General features: G+C 39.2%; 1 protein-coding gene and 1 pseudogene across 1 annotated transcript in view; one reads left to right on the top strand and one right to left on the bottom strand.

Annotated features, from left to right (window-relative positions):
- The window catches only part of GALNTL6 (polypeptide N-acetylgalactosaminyltransferase like 6), a 1,246,993-nt gene that overhangs the window by 1,201,330 nt on the left and 26,773 nt on the right, over positions 1-18,890 (bottom strand). The window lies entirely within an intron of this gene.
- Positions 14,836-15,113, top strand: LOC108175742 (U6 snRNA-associated Sm-like protein LSm8 pseudogene; annotated as a pseudogene).

The following is an 18,890-nucleotide window of genomic DNA, read 5'->3' as shown; positions in this document are numbered from 1 at the left end:
AAACACAATAGTCTACACACTAGGAAAACTATGAAAGAGCCGTGAAAGTAGATGGAACTCAATAAATAAGAATAACTATGCTAAGAGCTCACAAGAGCTTTTTATCAGGATAAGCAAATGTCTCTAATCATTACAATATTCCATTAAGATTACCAATAAGAATGTTAATAAACATTCATAGATGAACAACCTTGGCCTTGCTATCATATCAACAATATAATATTGCAAAAAATTATCCTCTCACCCTGTTCATATCCTCTAGCTTATTGTATTATTTTATGTGAATCTTCTTCATAGTCATGTTAATATTCTTATTTTCTTGTGCTAATCCACTTATGTTTTATTAGGCTATCACATTTGCAGTGCATAAGGAATATAGGTGATCTTTCACACAGAATATTCCTTTTCAGTATGCATAAATTATGCTCAGTTATGATTCCTACATATGAGCTGCAGGCAAAATTAGATATAAAGAGCATTAAAATATAAACTAATGATTTTTCCTTATTACACCATCATTGTAGTAGTCACCTCAGTGCCCTTCTCTGTTTTAATAAACTAATTGCATAGAAAGAGAGAAAATGGTCTAGGGTGGCATCATCTGAGGAGGGTGTTAACTCCCAATTGCAATGCTATTGTGAAACTGGCAACAGAATTTCAGATATATTGAATGGATGGTATTGAATAGGCAATATCTAAGGCTTTATAAGTCCTTTGTGGCTTGAAACTGAATGGAAAATAAATTGAAAATGAAAATAAACTGTACTGGCCAGCACCGCAGCTCACTAGGCTAATCCTCTGCCTGGTTCTAGTCCCGGTTGGGGCGCCGGATTCTGTCCCAGTTACTCCTCTTTCAGTCCAGCTCTTTGCTGTGGCCCGGGAAGGCAGAGGAGGATGGCCCAAGTGCTTGGGCCCTGCACACGCATGGGAGACCAAGAGGAAGCACCTGACTCCTGGCTTTGGATCGGTGCAGCAGCACGCTGGCTGCAGCACGCTGGCCGCAGCACGCCGGCCGTAGTGGCCATTTGGGGGGGGTGAACCAATGGAAGGAAACTTTTCTCTCTGTCTTTGTCTCTCTCTCACTGTCTAACTCTGCCTATGGAAGGAAGGAAGGAAGGAAGGAAGGAAGGAAGGAAGGAAGGAAGGAAGGAAGGAAGGAGAGAAAGAGAGAGAGAGAGAGAGAGAGAGAGAGAAAGAAAGAAAGAAAGAAAATAAGCTGTACTACCAAGCATGGAAAAGAGTTACCCCAAAATGTCATCCCTGTGTATTCAGACCATTGGGAAGTGCATTTTAGAAAATAAAGGAGTAAACAGATAAAAGAAATTTGGTAGCGACCAAAATGTTTAAGATTAGACTGACCATTAATATTTGAGGGACTTGGTTCAAATGTTACATTGGAGGTCCTAAACCACAATCCTAAACATTTAGATGTTATAGATCAAGCTGGCAAACATATGTTGTATTTTTCTCCATCACTGAGGGTAACTTCATAATGGCAAAACCTAAAGGTATGTGGAAAGATTATTTGCTTTTCTAAAAATTAATAAAACACCAATGACCATACAAATTCAATTACTATATTGTACATTTCCAGGTATTCTGTTCACAGGTCAGTGATATTTGGAAAAATAATAAAATAACCAAATAATTCATTAATAAGTATTATAGTTTAAAAAATTTATTACTAAATTTGAAAGGAAGAGATAAAGAGAGTCAGAGATCTTCTAAATGATGGTTCACTCCCCAAATGACCACAACAGCCAGGGTTGGGCCAAGCTGAATTCAGAAGCCCAAAGTCAATCTGGGTTTCCCACATGGGTAGCAAGGATCTGCACTTGAGTCATTATGTGCTGCCTCCCAGGTGTGCATCAGCAGGAAGTTGGCACTGGAAGCAGAACCAGGACCCAAACTTATGCACTCTGATATGGATGTAGGAATCTCAAGTGACATCTTAACAACTGTGCCAAATGACCATGCCTAAATACATACTATTATAGAATTATTACCATTCTTTTATTTTACAAAACCATCTATTATCTTGTTATGGTCCAAATTTTAAAATAATTTAATTTATACTGATACCAATGTTGGCTGAGAGGGTGGTATTACTATGCTGAGATGGTTTTGTTTCTTTCAATTAAAATTCTGCTTTGAATCCAAGATGGCTGAATGCTAAGATGCACTGACTTCAGCTGAATAAGGACACTAGAAAAACAAAGGAAGGACAACGTTTCCAGGGGACTGATGACAGAAATTCAGTGGAAAAGTAACCTAACAGAACAGAGACTGCATGGGAAGTGAGGAAAGAGGATGGACACAGTGCTGAGGCTGTCCACTGGGTGCAGTCATATGCCAGTTGGAATTGCCACCTTCCCACTGCAAGGTAGGAAGAAGCTGGCACACACTTCATCACCAGCAGCTTTAGCTGAGGGAGAATTCCACAGTCCCCCACTGACTGACTCCAGCATGGGGAGCTTACTGGGGTCTAAGTGACTGCTTGGATATAAGAAGGGAAGCCACATTGCCTCCTTCCCCTCCCCTGCAGAGCCTCAGACTCTGTTGGCTGTGTAGTCACAGCTGATCTCTGTTCAACTGTTAACAGAAGCAACAAGAGCCAGGGTCATCAGGTCAACTTAGGGGATGGAGGGAAGAGCCTCTGCATCTTGCAACCATGGGAGTTTTGCAAACAAAGCCCAGAGCTATACTCACTCATTCTACCTGAACTCTGGGGGCTTCCCCTCAATATTTTGGGGTCAGTGCAAGCAGTAGCTAATAAAAAAATCTGGACCTGTCCTGAGTAAGTTCCCTCTTTACGTCCTAGCTAATGTTTGCTGGGAACCCTGAGGCACAAACCTCCATAATGCCCTTGTATGCCCTGTGAGAAATGGGCCCAGATCCATCCGTGCCTTACAGAGTCGGGACTGTTGGTGTTGATAGTATAATATTTGGAGTATTTCACACTCACTTGAGATATCTGGAGTGCTCTATCCACAGACAGAGGACTGCTCTGCAGATAGAACAGTGTTCTGCTTCAGACAGGTGGCTACCACAGTGCCTGACACCTGGCTCCACCATGGGAGATCTGGGTAACAACCCTACTGTATCCTGGAACACCAGGACTGTAAAAACCACTACTAATTTCCTAAAATGCACTGGATCTACCTGGTGGGACCTCAGGAAGAGCGTGCCTGCATTCCATCTGCCAGTGTAAAATCCCCTGTATACCCTGTAGTCACCCTGTAGGATTGGAGCAGGATTCAATTCATATCCCCCTGTCTTGAGACTAGGGCTACTGGTATTATAAGCCCAACTACTTGTTTCACTCTCCCAACAGGGTCTGAGATATGGCCCTTAGACAGAACATAATCCTAAGGCCATAGCTATTTGTGCCACAAGCCCAGGAACACTCAGGCTTGCCAGTGGGACAAGGTGGCAGTCCCATATGTGTAAATTAGCACCAAGAGCAAGGCTGTGATTATCACAACCCCTAGTGTCACTAACACCAAACTCTCTGGGAACTGAAAATATTACAACCTGGGAAACCCACATTTACCTTGAGTCACATTTCTACCCTTACCTACAAAGTGCAACAGACTATTGTGTCATAGACACAGCTGTGGAAATCACTCAGAGGTTGCACATCCAGACTCATGGAGAACCAAAGCCAAAGCAACAAGCCAAGTGATACCCTGAATTCCATCTAGACCATGGAATCTTTTTCAACAAAACCCACTCCAGGATCTGGTGCTGTGGCTTAGCATGTTAAAGCCCCGGTCTGAAGCACCAGCATTCCATATGGGCACCGGTTCTGGTCCTGGCTGCTCCACTTCCTATCCAGCTCTCTAATGTGGCCTGGGAAAGCAGTGGAAGATGGCCCTTGCACTCACATGGGAGACCTGGAAGAAGCTCCTGGTTCCTGGCTTTGGATCAGCTCAGCTCCAGCTGTTGCGGCCATCTGGGGAATGAACCAGTGGATGGACGACCTCTCTTTGTTTCTACCCCTCTCTGTAACTCTTTCAAATAAATAAAATAAATCTTTAAAAATAAAACTGTTCCATATAGAAGATGGGATAATTTCACCAGATTCACAGACATCAACAAAGGGACACAGGAAACATGAAGAAGCAGGTAACATGACTTCTCCAAACAACACAATAATTATCTAGAATTAGATCCTGAGCTGAAGGAAATCTATGAAATTCCAGAAATGAAATAAAAATAATGAATGCAAGGAAACTTAATGCAATGAAAAAAAAGAATAAAAAAGAATGACGAAGTCAATATGAAACATGGGAGGCCATTAAATGACAAAATATTTGTATAATAGGGATTCCCGAAGAAGAGAAGGAAAAACAACATTGAGAACTTGCTAAATGAAATAATAGTTGAAAACGTCCCAGGTCTTGAAAGGGATATGGACATTCAGATGCAGGAAGCTTAAAGGACCTTAAATACTCTTAACCAGAAAAGATTTCCTCCAAGGAATACTGTAGCCAAATTGTCAAAAGTTAAGGACAAATATAGACTCCCAAGGACTGTAAGAGAAGCTTATCAAGTTACATGCAAATAGAAAGCAATTAGATGAACAGCAGATTTCTCAGTATAAATCCTACAGGCTAAAAGAGAGTTGGATGACATATCTAAGGTATTAAAATAAGAAAGAAAAAAAAAAAAAAAAAAAAACTTCCAGGCCAGCGATGCGGCTCACTAGGCTAATCCTCCGCCTTGCGGCACCAGCACACCGGGTTCTAGTCCCGGTCAGAGCGCCAGATTCTGTCCCGGTTGCCCCTCTTCCAGGCCAGCTCTCTGCTGTGGCCAGGGAGTACAGTGGAGGATGGCCCAAGTGCTTGGGCCCTGCACCCCATGGGAGACCAGGATAAGTACCTGGCTCCTGCTATGGGATCAGCGTGGTGCGCCGGCCGCAGCACGCCGGCCGCAGCGGCCATTGGAGGGTGAACCAATGGCAAAAGGAAGACCTTTCTCTCTGTCTCTCTCTCTCTCACTGTCCACTCTGCCTGTCAAAAAAAAAAACCTTCCAACCAAAAATATTATATCCAGTAGAACTATCCTTTGAACATGAAGGATAAATAAGCATTTCCCAGATTAGTAAAAACTAAAAGAATTAACCATCATCAGGAAATCCATATAAAAAGTTCTGAAGAAATTCAGGAAAACAATGACACTACAAAATTCACTAACAAAGCATATATAATCAGTAATGAATCATCATATGACAAATATTAGTTCTCATCTATCAATACAAACCTTGAATGCAAGTGGATAAATGTATTAAATTCCCCCAGATTATTCATATTGGCTGAGTATACGAAAATAAAAAAGACCCCACTATATGTTGCCTTTAAGAAAATCATTTCATTAATAAGGCAACACAAAGACTGAAAGTGAAGAACTGGATAAAGATACGCGAGGCAAATGGAAATGAAAAATGAGCAGAAATAGCTGTAATTGTATCAGGTAAAATAGATTTTAAATCATAAATTTTAACAATCCATGAGATACAGAAAAAAGCAGCATTAAGAGGGAAGTTTATAGCATTGAGTGCAATAAAAAAGAAATGCTTCAAATAAATAATCTGTTGATGAATCTCAAAGACAGAAAAACAATAACAAACCCCAAATTAGCAGGAACTGAGAAATAGTAAGTATCAAAGTAGAAATAAATGAAATTGAAACTAAAAACAAAAAGATCAACAAAAAATGCTCATGTTTTGAGAAGAAACAAAATATACAAACCTTTAGTCAACCCAACAAAGAAAAAAACTCAAATAAAATTAGGGATGAAAAAGGAGGTATTACCCCCAATACCACTGAAATACAAAAGATCATACAAAACTATTTGAAAAACTATATGCTAACAAACTGGAAAATCTTAAAGAAATGAATCAATTCCTGTACATATGCAACATACCAAGACTGAATCAAGAAGATCCAGAAAATCTAAATAGACTTGCAACAAGCAATGATATCGAAATGTAACTAAAAGTCTCTCATCGAGGAAAAGTCCAGGACCTGATGGTTTTACTACTGAATTCTACAAAACATGTAAAGAGAAACTAATTGCAATACTTTTCAAACTATTCCAAAATAGTGAATAGGATGGGACTCTGACAAACTCTAAGAGGTCAGCATCACCCTAATACCAATACAAAACAAAGACATAAAACAATAAGAAAATCAAAGATCCAATCTGATGAACAAAACCTCAAAATGCAAAACTTCTCAACAAAATACAGGCAAACTGAATCCACAACTATACAAAAAAAATCATACATCATTATCAAATGGATCAAATGGGATGTATCCCAGGGTTGTAAGAGTGATTCAACATTTTAACTGTCAAAGAATGAAGAACAAAACCATATTTTCATCTTAATTAATGATAAGAAAGCACTGGATAAGAGCCAACATTCCTTCATGATAAAAATTATCCACAAATTAGGTATCGAAAGAACATACCTCAAAATTATAAAGGCTATCTATGACATGCTAACAACTAATATCCTACTAAGGAGGGAAAAGCTGAAAGCATTTTTATATGGCATACACACACACACATACATACACACACTAGAATATTATTCAGCTATTAAAAATTAATCCACATAACTACAGCTAAATTTTTCATAAAAGTGCTTAGATCATATTGAAAGATAACCTCTTAAACAAGTGGTGTGAGCAAAACAAAAGGGATATATGTAGAAGAATGAAATTAGATCCCTATCTCTCACCATATATAAAAATCAACCAGATAGATCAAATACTTAAATTTTATATCAAGAACTCAATAACAACAACAAAACAAGCAATCAGTTAAGAAATGGGCAAAGGATCTCAACACACAGTTCTCAAAAGAAAAAATACAAATGACCAACAAACATATGAAAATGTTTAAAACATCACTAGCCATTAGGGAAATGAAAATTATAACCACAATGAGATATTACCTTATTCCTGTCAGGATGGCAATTTTACAAAGATAGAGGGTAACAAATGCTGGTGAGGATGTGGAGAGTATGGAACCCTTATACACCATTAGTGGGAATGCAAATTAGTGCCACCACTGAGAAATACAGCTTGGTGATTTCTTAAATAAAATAGAAATAGACTCTTTTTTGTCATTTTTAACTTTTATTTAATAAATATAAATTTCCAAAGTACAGCTTATGGATTACAGTGGCTTACCACCACCACCCCCACCCCGTAACTTCCCTCCCACCCGCACCCCTCCCAACTCCTGCACCCTCTCCCATTCCATTCACATCAAGATTCATTTTCAATTAATAAATGTAAATTTACAAAGTGCAACTTTTGCATTGTTGTGGCTTTTTCTCCCATAACCTCCCTCCCACCTGTAGTCATCCCATCTCCCACTCCCTCTCTCATCCCACTCTTCATCAAGATTCATTTTCAATTATCTTTATATACAAAAAATCAACTTAGTATATACTAAGCCAAGATTTCAACAGATTGCACCCACACAACCACACAAGACATAGGGAAGTCCAACTAGTAGTTTTACTGTTAATTCTCATAGTACAATACATTAAGGACAGAGATCCTACGTGGGGAGCAGGTGCACAGTGACTCCCGTTGTTGAATTAATAATTGACACTCTTATTTGTGATGTCAGTAACCACCCGAGGCTCTTGCCATGAGCTATCAAGGCTATGGCAGCCTCTTGAGTTCACTAACTCTGAACTTATTTAGTCAAGGGCATATTAAAGTGGAGGTTCCTTCCTCCCTTCAGAGAAAGGTGCCTCCTTCTTTGATGGCCTGTTCTTTCTGCTGGGATCCCATTCACCGAGATCTTTCATTCAGGTCGTTTTTGCCACAGTATCTTGGCTTTCCATGCCTGTGAGACTCTCATGGGCCTTTAAGGGAGACCCGAATGCCCCAAGGGTTGATTCTGAGGCTGGAGTGCTATTTAGGGCATTTGCCATTATATGAGTCTGCTGTGTATCCTGCTTCCCCCGCAGGATCTTTCTCTCCCTTTTAATTCTATACTTCGTTATTTGCAGACACTGGTCTTATTTGTGAAATCTCTTCAACACTTAACCTATCTTTTTGATCAATTATATACTTAAACTTATCACTTTAACAAGTGAGATGGCATTGGTATATGCCTCCTTGATAAGACTGAATTGGAATCCCCTGGCACATTTCTAACTCTACCACTGGAGGTAAGTCCGAGTGAACACGTGCCAACCTGTATATCTCCTCCCTCTCTTATTCCCTCTCTTATTTTTTAACAAAAATCACATTTCCGTTAATCTTAAACACCTAAGAATAATTGTGTTTTAATTACAGAGTACAACCAACAATATTAAGTAGAACAAAACAACAACAACAAAAATACTAAAAGGACTAAAATAGTAAGTTGTTCCTCAACAGTCAGGACAAGGGCTGATCAAGTCACTGCTTCTCATAGAGTCCATTTCACTTCAACAAGTTTCCTTTTTGGTGCTCCGTTAGTTGTCATTGATCAGGGAGAACGTATGATATTTGTCCCTTTTGGACTGGCTTATTTCACTCAGCATATTTTCCAGATTCCTCCATTTTGTTGCAAATGAACGGATTTCATTGTTTTTTTTACTGCTCTATAGTATTTTATAGAGTATATGTCCCATAATTTCTTTATCCAGTCTACTGTTGATGGACATTTGGGTTGATTCCATGTCTTAGCTATTGTGAATTGAGCTGCAATAAACATTGAGGTGCAAACAGCTCTTCTTTTTCCAGTTTAATTCCCTTTGGGTAAATTCCAAGGAGTAGGATGGCTGGGTCATGTGGTAGGGCTATATTCAGGTTTCTGAGGACTCTCCAGACTGTCTTCCATAGTGGCTTGACCAGTTTACATTCCCACCAACAGTGGATTAGTGTCCCTTTTTCCCCACATCCTCGCCAGCATCTGTTGTTGGTAGATTTCTGAATGTAAGCCATTCTAACCTGAGTGAGGTGAAACCTCATTGTTGTTTTGATTTGCATTTCCCTGATGGCAAGAGATCGTGAGCATTTTTTCATGTGTCTGTTGACCATTTGGATTTCCTCTTTTTAAAAACGTCTGTTAAGGTCCTTGGCCCATCTTTTTATTGGGTTGTTTATTTTGATGTTGTGGAGTTTCTTGATTAGTTTATAGATTTTAGTTGTTAATCCTTTATCAGTTGTGTAGTTGCGAATAATGTCTCCCATTCTGTTGGTTGCCTCTTCACTTTCCTGACTGTTTCTTTTGCTGTAAAGAAACTTTTCAATTTGAGGTAATCCCATTTGTTTATTTTATCTTTGACTACCTGTGCCTCTGGGGTTTTTTCCAGGAATTCTTTGCCTGTTCCAATGTCTTGAAGGGTTTCCCCTTTGCTCTCAATGAATTTCATGGTGTCGTGGCACATCTCTAGTTCTTTGATCCATGTTGAGTGGATTTTTCTATATGGTGTAAGGTAGGGGTCTTGCTTCATACTTTGACATGTGTACATCCAGTTTTCCCAGCACCATTTGTTAAAGATGCTGTCCTGTTCCAGAGGTTGGTTTTAGGTCCCTTGTCAAATATGAGTTGGCTGTAGATGTTTGGATTGATTTCTGGTGTTTGTATTCTGTTCCATTGGTCTATCTTATCTGTTTTTGTACCAGTACCAGGCTGTTTTGATTATACCTGCCCTGTAGTATGTCTTGAAGTCTGGAATTGTGATGCCTCTGGCTTTGTTTTTCTTTTCTTTTCTTTTTTTTTTTTTTTTTTCCTACAGGCAGAGTGGACAGTGAGAGAGAGACAGAGAGAAAGGTCTTCCTTTGCCATTGGTTCACCCTCCAATGGCCGCCGCAGCTGGCACACTGCGGCCGACGCACCACGCTGATCCAATGGCAGGAGCCAGGTACTTATCCTGGTCTCCCATGGGGTGCAGGGCCCAAGGACTTGGGCCATCCTCCACTGCACTCCCTGGCCACAGCAGAGAGCTGGCCTGGAAGAGGGGCAACCGGGACAGAATCCGGTGCCCCGACTTGGACTAGAACCCAGAGTGCTGGTGCCGCAAGGCGGAGGATTAGCCTAGTGAGCTGCGGCACCGGCTGGCTTTGTTTTTATTGTAAAGGATTTCTTTAGCTGTTCACAGTCTCCTGTTTCTCCATATGAATTTCAGCATCATTTCTTCTAGGTCTGTGAAGAATGACTGTGGTATTTTGATTGATATTGCATTGAACTTGTAAATTGCTTTTTGGGAGAATGGACATTTTGATGATATTGATTCTTCCAATCCATGAGCATGGAAGATTTTTACATTTTTTTGTGTCTTCTTCTATTTCTTTCTTTAATATTTTGTAATTTTCATCATAGAGGTCTTTGACATCCTTGGTTAAATGTATCCCAAGGTACTTGATTGTTTTTGTGGCTATTGTTAATGGGATTGATCTTAGAAATTCTTCCTCAGCCATGGCATTGTCTGTGTTTACAAAGGCTGTTGATTTCTGAGCATTGACTTTGTATCCTGCTACTTTATCAAACTCTTTTATGAGTTCCAATAGTCTTTTATAGGAATTTATTGGATCCCCTGTATATAGGATCATGTCTTCTGCAAATAGGGATAGTTTAGCTTCCTCCTTTCCCATTTGTATCCCTTTAATTTCTTTCTCTTGCCTGATGGCTCTGGTTAAAACTTCTAGGACTATATTGAATAGCAATGGTGAGAGTGGGCATCCCTGACTGCTGCCCGATTTCAAAGGAAATGCCTCCAACTTTTCCCCATTCAATATGATGCTGGCCATTGGTTTGTCATAAATTGCCTTAATTATGTTGAAGAATGTTCCCTCTAACCCCAGTTTGCTTAGAGTTTTCATCATGAAAGGGTGTTGTATTTTGTCAAATGCTTTTTGCATCTATTGAGATAATCCTAAGATTTTTGTTTCTCCATGTGTTAATGTGATGTATCACATTTATTGACTTTCGAATATTGAACCATCCCTGCATACCAGGGATAAATCCCACTTGGTCTGGGTGAATGATCTTTCTGATGTGTAGTTGGATTCGGTTTGCCAGAATTTTGTTGAGTATTTTTGCAGCTATGCTCATCAGGGAGATAGGTCCGTAGTTTTCTTTCTCTGTTGTGTCTTTTCCGGGCTTAGGAATTAAGGTGATATTGTCTCATAGAAAGAATTTGAGAGGGTTCCCTCCCTTTTAATTGTTTTAAATAATTTGAGAAGAACTGGAGTTAGTTGTTCTTTAAATGTCTGGTAGAATTCAGCGGTGAAGCCATCCGGTCCTGGGCTCTTCTTTTTCAATAGTGTGTTTATTACTGATTCAATTTCTTTCATGGTTATGGGTCTGTTTAGGTTTTTCTATATCTTCATGGCTCAGTTTAGGAAGGTTTTATGTGTTCATGAATCTATCCATTTCTTCCAGGTTCCCCAATTTGTTAGCATACATCTCTTTGCAGTGGTTTCTGGTGATTCTTTTTATTTCTGTTGTGTCTGTTTTTACATTTCCATTACTATATTTAATTTTACAGATTTGGGTCTTCTCTCTCCTTTTTTGGTTAGTTGGGCCAATGATGTGTCCAATTTGTTTATTTTTTCAAAGAATCAGCTCTTGGTTTTGTTGATCTTTTGTATTGTTTTTTGGTTTCAATTATTTCTTCTCTAATCTTTAGTATTTCTTTCCTTCTGCTGGGTTTGGGCTTGATTTGCTGCTGTTTTTCTAAATCCTTGAGGTGCATGGAGAGATAATTTGTTTGGTTCCTTTCCAGTTTCTTGATATAGACACCAATTGCTATAAACTTTCCTCTTAGCACTGCTTTTGCTGTATCCCACAGGTTTTGATAGGTTGTGTTATAATTTTCATTTTTTTCTAGAAATCTTTTGATTTCTCTTTTGATTTCTTCTATGACCCTTTGTTCATTCAGAATCACGTTGTCCATTCTCCACATGTTTGCATATGGTATAGAGATTCTTGGGTTGTTGATTTCGAGATTCACTGTGCTATGGTCTGAGAAGATGCATGGTATAGTTTCAGTTTTTTTTTAATTTGTTGAGGCTCCCTTTATGGCCTAACATATGTTCAATCCTAGAGTACGTTCCATGTACTGGGGAGAAATATGTGAACTCTTTGGCTGTGGGGTAGAAGACTCTGAAGATATCTACTAGGTCTATTTTGTCAATAGCATCAATTAACTCTGTTGTTTCATTGTTCATTTTCTGTCTGGCTGATCTGTCCATTGGTGAGAGTGGGGTGTTGAAGTCCACTGTTACTATTGTATTTGAGTCTATATATCCCTTTAAGTCCTTTAGTAATTCTTTCAAGTAGCCAGGCACCCTGTAATTAGGTGCATATACATTTATAACAGTAATGTCTTCATGTTGGGTCGATCTTTTAATCATTATGTAATGCCATTCTTTGTCTCTTTTAATAGTTTTTATGTTAAAGTCTATTTTTTCTGATATTTGGATGGCCACACCAGCTCTTTTTTGATTTCTGTTAGCTTGGAGTATCTTTTTCCATCCTTTCACTTTCAGTCTGCATAAATCTTTGCTGATAAGGTGTGTTTCCTGAAGGCAGCATATGGATGAATTCTCTTTTTTGATCCAATCAGCTAGTCTGTGTCTCTTGGTAGCAGAGTTAAAGCCATTCACATTCAGTGTGACTACTGCTAAGTACTGTCTTTTTCCAGTCATGTTTCTTAAAAGGAGCTGTTTGTGTATTTTGAGATTTGTTTGTAGCTTAGTTGGGTCATTTTCTACACTTGCTTTTTTTTTGTAGTGAAGTTCTTGTTTTTGTATTTCTGTGTGCAGCACATCTTTGAGTCATTGGTGTAGGGTTGGACGCGAGGATACAAATTCTTTCAGTTTCTGTTTGTTGTAGAAGATCTTTATTTCCCCTTCATTGATAAATGATAGCTTTACAGGGTATAGTATTCTAGGTTGGCATTGTTTTTTAAAACTTGGAATATATCATTCCATTTTCTCCTTGCCTGTAGTGTTTGTGATGAGAAGTCTGAGGTGAATCTGATTAAATCACCCAGAATGTGATTTGTCATTTCTCTCTGGCACATTTTAGGATATTTTCTTTCTGTTTCACTGAGCTGAGAGTTGCCACAATGTGTTGTGGTGAATTTCTCTTCTAGTCTAACTTGTTGGGGCTCCTGAGTACTTGTTGAATTTGGTTGTTATTATCAATCTGCCTCTGTTGGAAGTTTTCTGATATTATTTCATTGAAAATGCCTTCCAATTCATTCTCTTTCCACACCCTCAGGGACTCCTATTATCTGAACATTACAACACTTGATTGAATCTTGTAGGTCTCCAACCGTATTTTTTAATTTTCTAATTTCTTCTTCCTGTGTTTGATCTGACTATTATTTTTGGAAGTTTGTCTTCGAGTTCTGATATTCGCTCTTCTATTTCATCTGTTTGATTTCTGAGGGATTCCACGGTGTTTTTTTATATGGTCAACTGAGTTTTTCATTTCCAGTATTTCATTCTGGCTTCTCTTTAGGATCTCTAATCCTTGGGCATGCTTTTCATTCAGATCTTGAATCTGTTTCTCATTACTTCTAAGAAATCTAATCATTAATTTTCTGAATTCTTTTTCTGGCATGATTTCAAATTCTTCTTCAGCCTTCATTATGGATGGTTTAGCCTGCTCCATTGGCAATTTCATATGTTCTTTTTATATTCTTATTCTGGATTTTTCCTTTGTTCTTTGGCATTTCTGTTTGGCTCAATTTTAAGGTTGATTTCCCTCTGCTATGGGCTGCTATGGGTCTGTATCAATAGCCAGTGTAAGCAAGCAGCTCTACCTTCTAGAGTTTGTTTATTTATTTTATTTTACTTTTTTGGTAACTTGAGTAGGCTGGTGTAAGGGCTTTGAGGTGCCAAGCTCCACCCCTTGGGGCCGGTTTCTCTGTTCCTTTGTTCACCCTAAAGTGCCTGGGCCTCGTTGATCAGCCATCCCTCTCTCACTGCACCCCCTGCACGAGGAGTGGGGAGTAGCTCCAAACCACCCTGGTCCCCACCACTGAAGTTTCCTCCTTTGGAGGGCGAAAGCAGAGCCCACCCTCCTTTACACCGGAATGTAAACAAACAAGATGGCTGCCCTCCGCCTACTGTGGCTCTGATGGGGGGGGGCAGAGACACCAAGGGATCCTGGCATGTTCAATCTCTCAGTTCGTCTCCCTGGATCACACCCTCTTCCCACAGGCGCTATTCACTTTGTTTAGATTTTGATTTCCTTCCCCACTCAACCATATGTGTTTCACCTGTCCATCCCAGGGTGGGTTGGGGGTGGGGTGGGGGTGGCGGCAGCGGCTGTGGCAGCGGCAGTGGAGGTAGTTCCCTCACTAGTTCTTTTTTTCCCGTTCTTTCTGCAGTTCTGGGCCCCTCTACCTGCCCCAGGGTGGACCCCTACACTCTGACATGCTCCCGTGTCACTCTAGCCAATCTTTTGTGGTTCTGTCACCTGACTGTCCCTTCTATTCATCAATTTTTCTCTGCACAACTCTGCGCACCTTGCAGCTATACCACCATCTTGGAACCTCTTAGTGTGAAATAGACTCTTTATATGATCAGTAATGCCACTACTGGATTTATATCCAAAAGAAATGAACACATTTATCAAAGAAACATCTGCATCACCATGTTATAGTGGCACTATCACAGCAGGCAAAATATGGTATCAACCAAGGTGCCCATCATCAGATAAATGGATTAGGAAATGTGCCATTTATGTATGCAAACACACAAAATGGAATACTATTCAGCTATAAAAAAAAAAAAAGAATGAAGAGCTCTACTTGTCACAGGTGCCACTCTTTTGCCTGGAACCTCCAGGCCAAGCAGCATGATGTCTACTTTGGAAAACTAAATCACTGAACTGTGGCTGTTATTACTTCTGATGGGAGAATGATTGTGGAAACACTGAAAGGCTTTGACCAGACCAGTAATTTGATTTTGGATGAAAGCCATGAATGAGTGTTCAGCTCATCACAGGGAGAACAAGTGGTATACATTGTAAGAGGTGACAATGTCGCAGTCATTGGAGAAATTGATGAAGAGACAAATTAAGTACTTGATTTGGGGAATATTTGAGCAGAACCTCTGAACTCTGTAGCACACTGAGGAAGAACTTCATACACTGGACATCCATAAATTTGTATAGAGACTGACTATTCTGAGGATGGCAGGAGTGTGGAATTTTTATGAACATGTAATTGTGATTTATTTTAAGATGAAAATTAAAATATTTCTACCTTTAACTGGAAAAAGATTTTTGTGCTTAAGTCATGTTTTGGTAGCTTGGTTTTAATTTTGTATTAAATTCTGTGAAAATCTAATGGTAACTTCAGCAACTTTTAGAAAAAAATCAGTACCTTCAGAAATTTTAATTGATATTTAAGGAAAACTAGTTGAAAAGAGAACTTTGTATGTCATGAAGCATTCAAGTAAAATTGGATGTAAGCTTTTGTTTTTTAAGACAGTCACAGGAAAGTAAATTGTGTACAATTATCTGAACTTTAGGTATTTATCTGCATAGCACTGATGATGTTGTGCCCAGATCATCGGATCCCCAAATGCCGCCACAGACTTGAACACACCAAAATGCAAAAGCAAGGTTTATTTCGGAAGTACAAGCTGCAGCAGGGACCCTACCTACTCAACCATGCAGCGGAGGGCAGAGGAAGGCCCTGAGCTGTGCTTAGGGGCCTATTTTAAAGCCCGGTTACGTCATTGAGGGGTGTGGGGTAACAGTGGATTGGCTGGGGTCACTTCTGGTATAGCAAGCTGTTCCCTTGTAACTTTTGGTTTCCCCCAGAATGACGCTGCTTTTACAGGAAGTAGGGCCTGCCTCTCCAAATGGAAGGACTTTTTCAAAACATAGTTACTCCGGCACTTCAATGTTTTGCCAGTGCTTTTGGAAGTTGATCCTTAGCACTTAGAGACACTGGTAAAAATGTGTGTGTTTCAGAAAAAGAAAAAGAAAAATGCTAACAAAGTTTCAATATTTTGGGGCGTCCAAAATTGAGGATGATTAGGAAAGATAGGATTGAGGAGGAAGATATTTGCAGAATCTATGGATGATTAGTAAGTGAGAAATGAAAGTAATTATGAACACGTGTTGACTTTTATGAATAGTGTGTGACTTGAAAAAGTTGATTCTATGCAGTCTTAAAGGCCATCAGAGTTTTTAATTTTTAGTCGTTGGAGAGTCTGAGTACCAGCATTGTGGCATAGTGGGTAAAGCTGTTACTTGTGATGCTGGCATCCTATATGGCTGCACTTGCAATCCACCTCCCTGCTAATGGCATGGGAAAAGCACCAGAAGGTGACCAAGTATTTGGGACACATAGGAGACCTGGAAGAAGCTCCTGGTTCCTGGCCCAACCCTGATCATTGTGGCCATCTGGAGAATGAACCAGCAGATGAAAAATACCTCTGGATCCCTCCTTCTTCTCCTCTCCTCTCTTCTCCCCTCTCCCTTATCTCCTCTTTCTCCTCTCCTCTCTCCTCTCTCTTATTTCTCTCCCTCACACCCCACCCCATCCCTTATAACTTTCAAATTGAAAAAAATCTTTAAAAAATTGAGTTTCTAATACTAAAGGTATTGCATATAAATGTGAATAAATAAACCCTATATTTACACTGAAAAAAAAAAAAAGAATGAAATTCTGCCATAAAAATGGATGAAACTGGAGGACAGAATGTTGAGTGAAATAAGCTGTACCAGAAAGATAAATACCACATGCTCTCCTTATATATGTGGAAGCTAAAGTTAAAAAAGAAAAAAAATCGCAAAAACAAAAAAAGAAGAAAGAAACTTCTGTGTACGTCAATATTGCTGTGAATATAGTTTTGTCAAACTTTGTTTTATATCTTTGCCAAACCAGTGTTTAGGATTGAAATACTACCATAGTTTTAATGACCTGTGAGCATTTTAAAATTTACTATATATGAGTAAAATGGGCATTTTTAATTTGATTGTTGCTGATAGCTCTTACTCATGTTCCTGCTGAACTAGGGTCTTTTTAATTGTTGAACTCTTTATTTAGTCATGCATTAAGCCTTTCACTATAAAGTAAATTAAAATATGTTATCTCTAAAAATAAAGAAGAATAAAAAAGAAAGAAGGGGGAGGAGAGAGTATCATTACAGTGAGAATTGCATCTATGAACTACATGGAGCCTGTTCTCTTTATATGAATAACACATTAACATGAGAATTGATGAGACTTGCATTGTAGCAATTTTCGTCGTTTGCTTTGGCCCTGAGAATTTAATGTATTAATAAATTCCTTAAAATAAAACCAGTTGGGATTAGTTTCATTATGAATTTTATCAATTACTTTTTTAACTAATATAGTACTTTAATTTACTCATAAAGTTATCATTGAAGTTATGATTTCTATTATCTCTTAATACAATGTCTGTTTTCACACATTAATTATTCTTTCTATCAAATTCTTCAGTGCTGGGATTTTATGAAGAAAAGTAAAAATAGCAGTAAGTTGCTCATTCAACTTAAATCTCTCCTCAGTCAAGACTGTGTTGACACTGTGTTTGACACAGTGGTTCAACCTGCATGAGATGCCCACATCCCATTCTGGAGGGTCTGGGTTCAAGTCCTAGCTCCATTCTCCCATTACTGTTTCCTACTAACACATACCCTGAGCAGCAGAAAATAATGATTCAAGTAGTTGAGAGATTTGGGAGATCTGAATCAAGTTCTGGTTTCCTGGCATCAACCTGGTAGCCCAGCCAGTCTTGACTGTTGTAGGTGTTCAGGAAGTGAACCAATGGATGTGTGTGTGTGTGTGTATATGTGTATCTGCGTGTCTCCATGTATGTTTCCCTGATTTTCAAATAAATCAAAAAAATTAAAAGATTAGAAATTGATCTCTTCCCTGTTAAATATAAAAGTGGGAATAAGAGAGGGAGGAGATATACAGGTTGGCACATGCTCACTCGGACTTACCTCCAGTGGTAGAGTTAGAAATGTGCCAGGGGATTCCAAATCAATCCCATCAAGGTGGCATGTACCAATGCCATCTCACTAGTCCAGGTGATCAACTTCAGTTCACAACTGATCACACTGATAGGTCTAAGAGTCAAAGGGATCACACAAACAAGACTAGTGTCTGCTAATACTAACTGATAGAATCAAAAAGGGAGAGAATGATCCAACATGGGAAGCGGGATACACAGCAGACTCATAGAATGGCAAATACTCTAAACAGCACTCTGGCCTTAGAATCAGCCCTTAAGACATTCAGATCCAGCTAAAAAGCCCATGAGAGTTTCTCAGGCATGGAAAGCCAATACACTGGTAAAAAAAAAAAAAAATGACCTAAATGAAAGATCTCTGTGAATGGGATCCCAGTGGAAAGAACAGGCCATCACAGAAGGAGGTACCTTTCTCTGAAAGTAAGAGAGAACTTCCACTTTGAATATGGCCTTGTCTAAATAAGGTCGAGTTTGTGAACTTAAGAGGGTTCCATAGCCTTGGCATTTCATGACATGAGCCACAGGTGATTAGGATCCAAGAGACTTCCATAGCCTTGGCAGCTCACAATAAGAGCCTCAGGTGATTACTGACATCATAAATAAGAGTGTCAATTGTTAAATCAACAATGGGAGTCCCTGTGCACTTACTCCTCATGTAAGATCTCTGTTCTTAATGTGTTATACTATGCAAATTAATGGTAAAACTATTTTTCAAACAGTACTTTATACTCTGTGCTTCTGTGTGGGTGCAAACTTTTCAAATCTTTACTTAGTATATACTAAGTTGATCTTCTGTATATAAAGATAATTGAAAACGAATCTTGATGAAGAATGGGATGGGAGAGGGAGTGGGAGATGGGATGGCTGTGGGTGGGAGGGAGGACATGAGGGGAAAACC

The sequence above is a fragment of the Oryctolagus cuniculus genome, chromosome 2 (assembly GCF_051225735.1).
Source record: "Oryctolagus cuniculus isolate XC-2025 breed Fujian yellow rabbit chromosome 2, ASM5122573v1, whole genome shotgun sequence".
In the NCBI taxonomy this organism is placed as follows: domain Eukaryota; kingdom Metazoa; phylum Chordata; class Mammalia; order Lagomorpha; family Leporidae; genus Oryctolagus; species Oryctolagus cuniculus.
The sequence above is the reverse complement of the archived record's forward strand: the minus strand, read 5'-3'. Positions and strand labels throughout refer to the sequence as shown.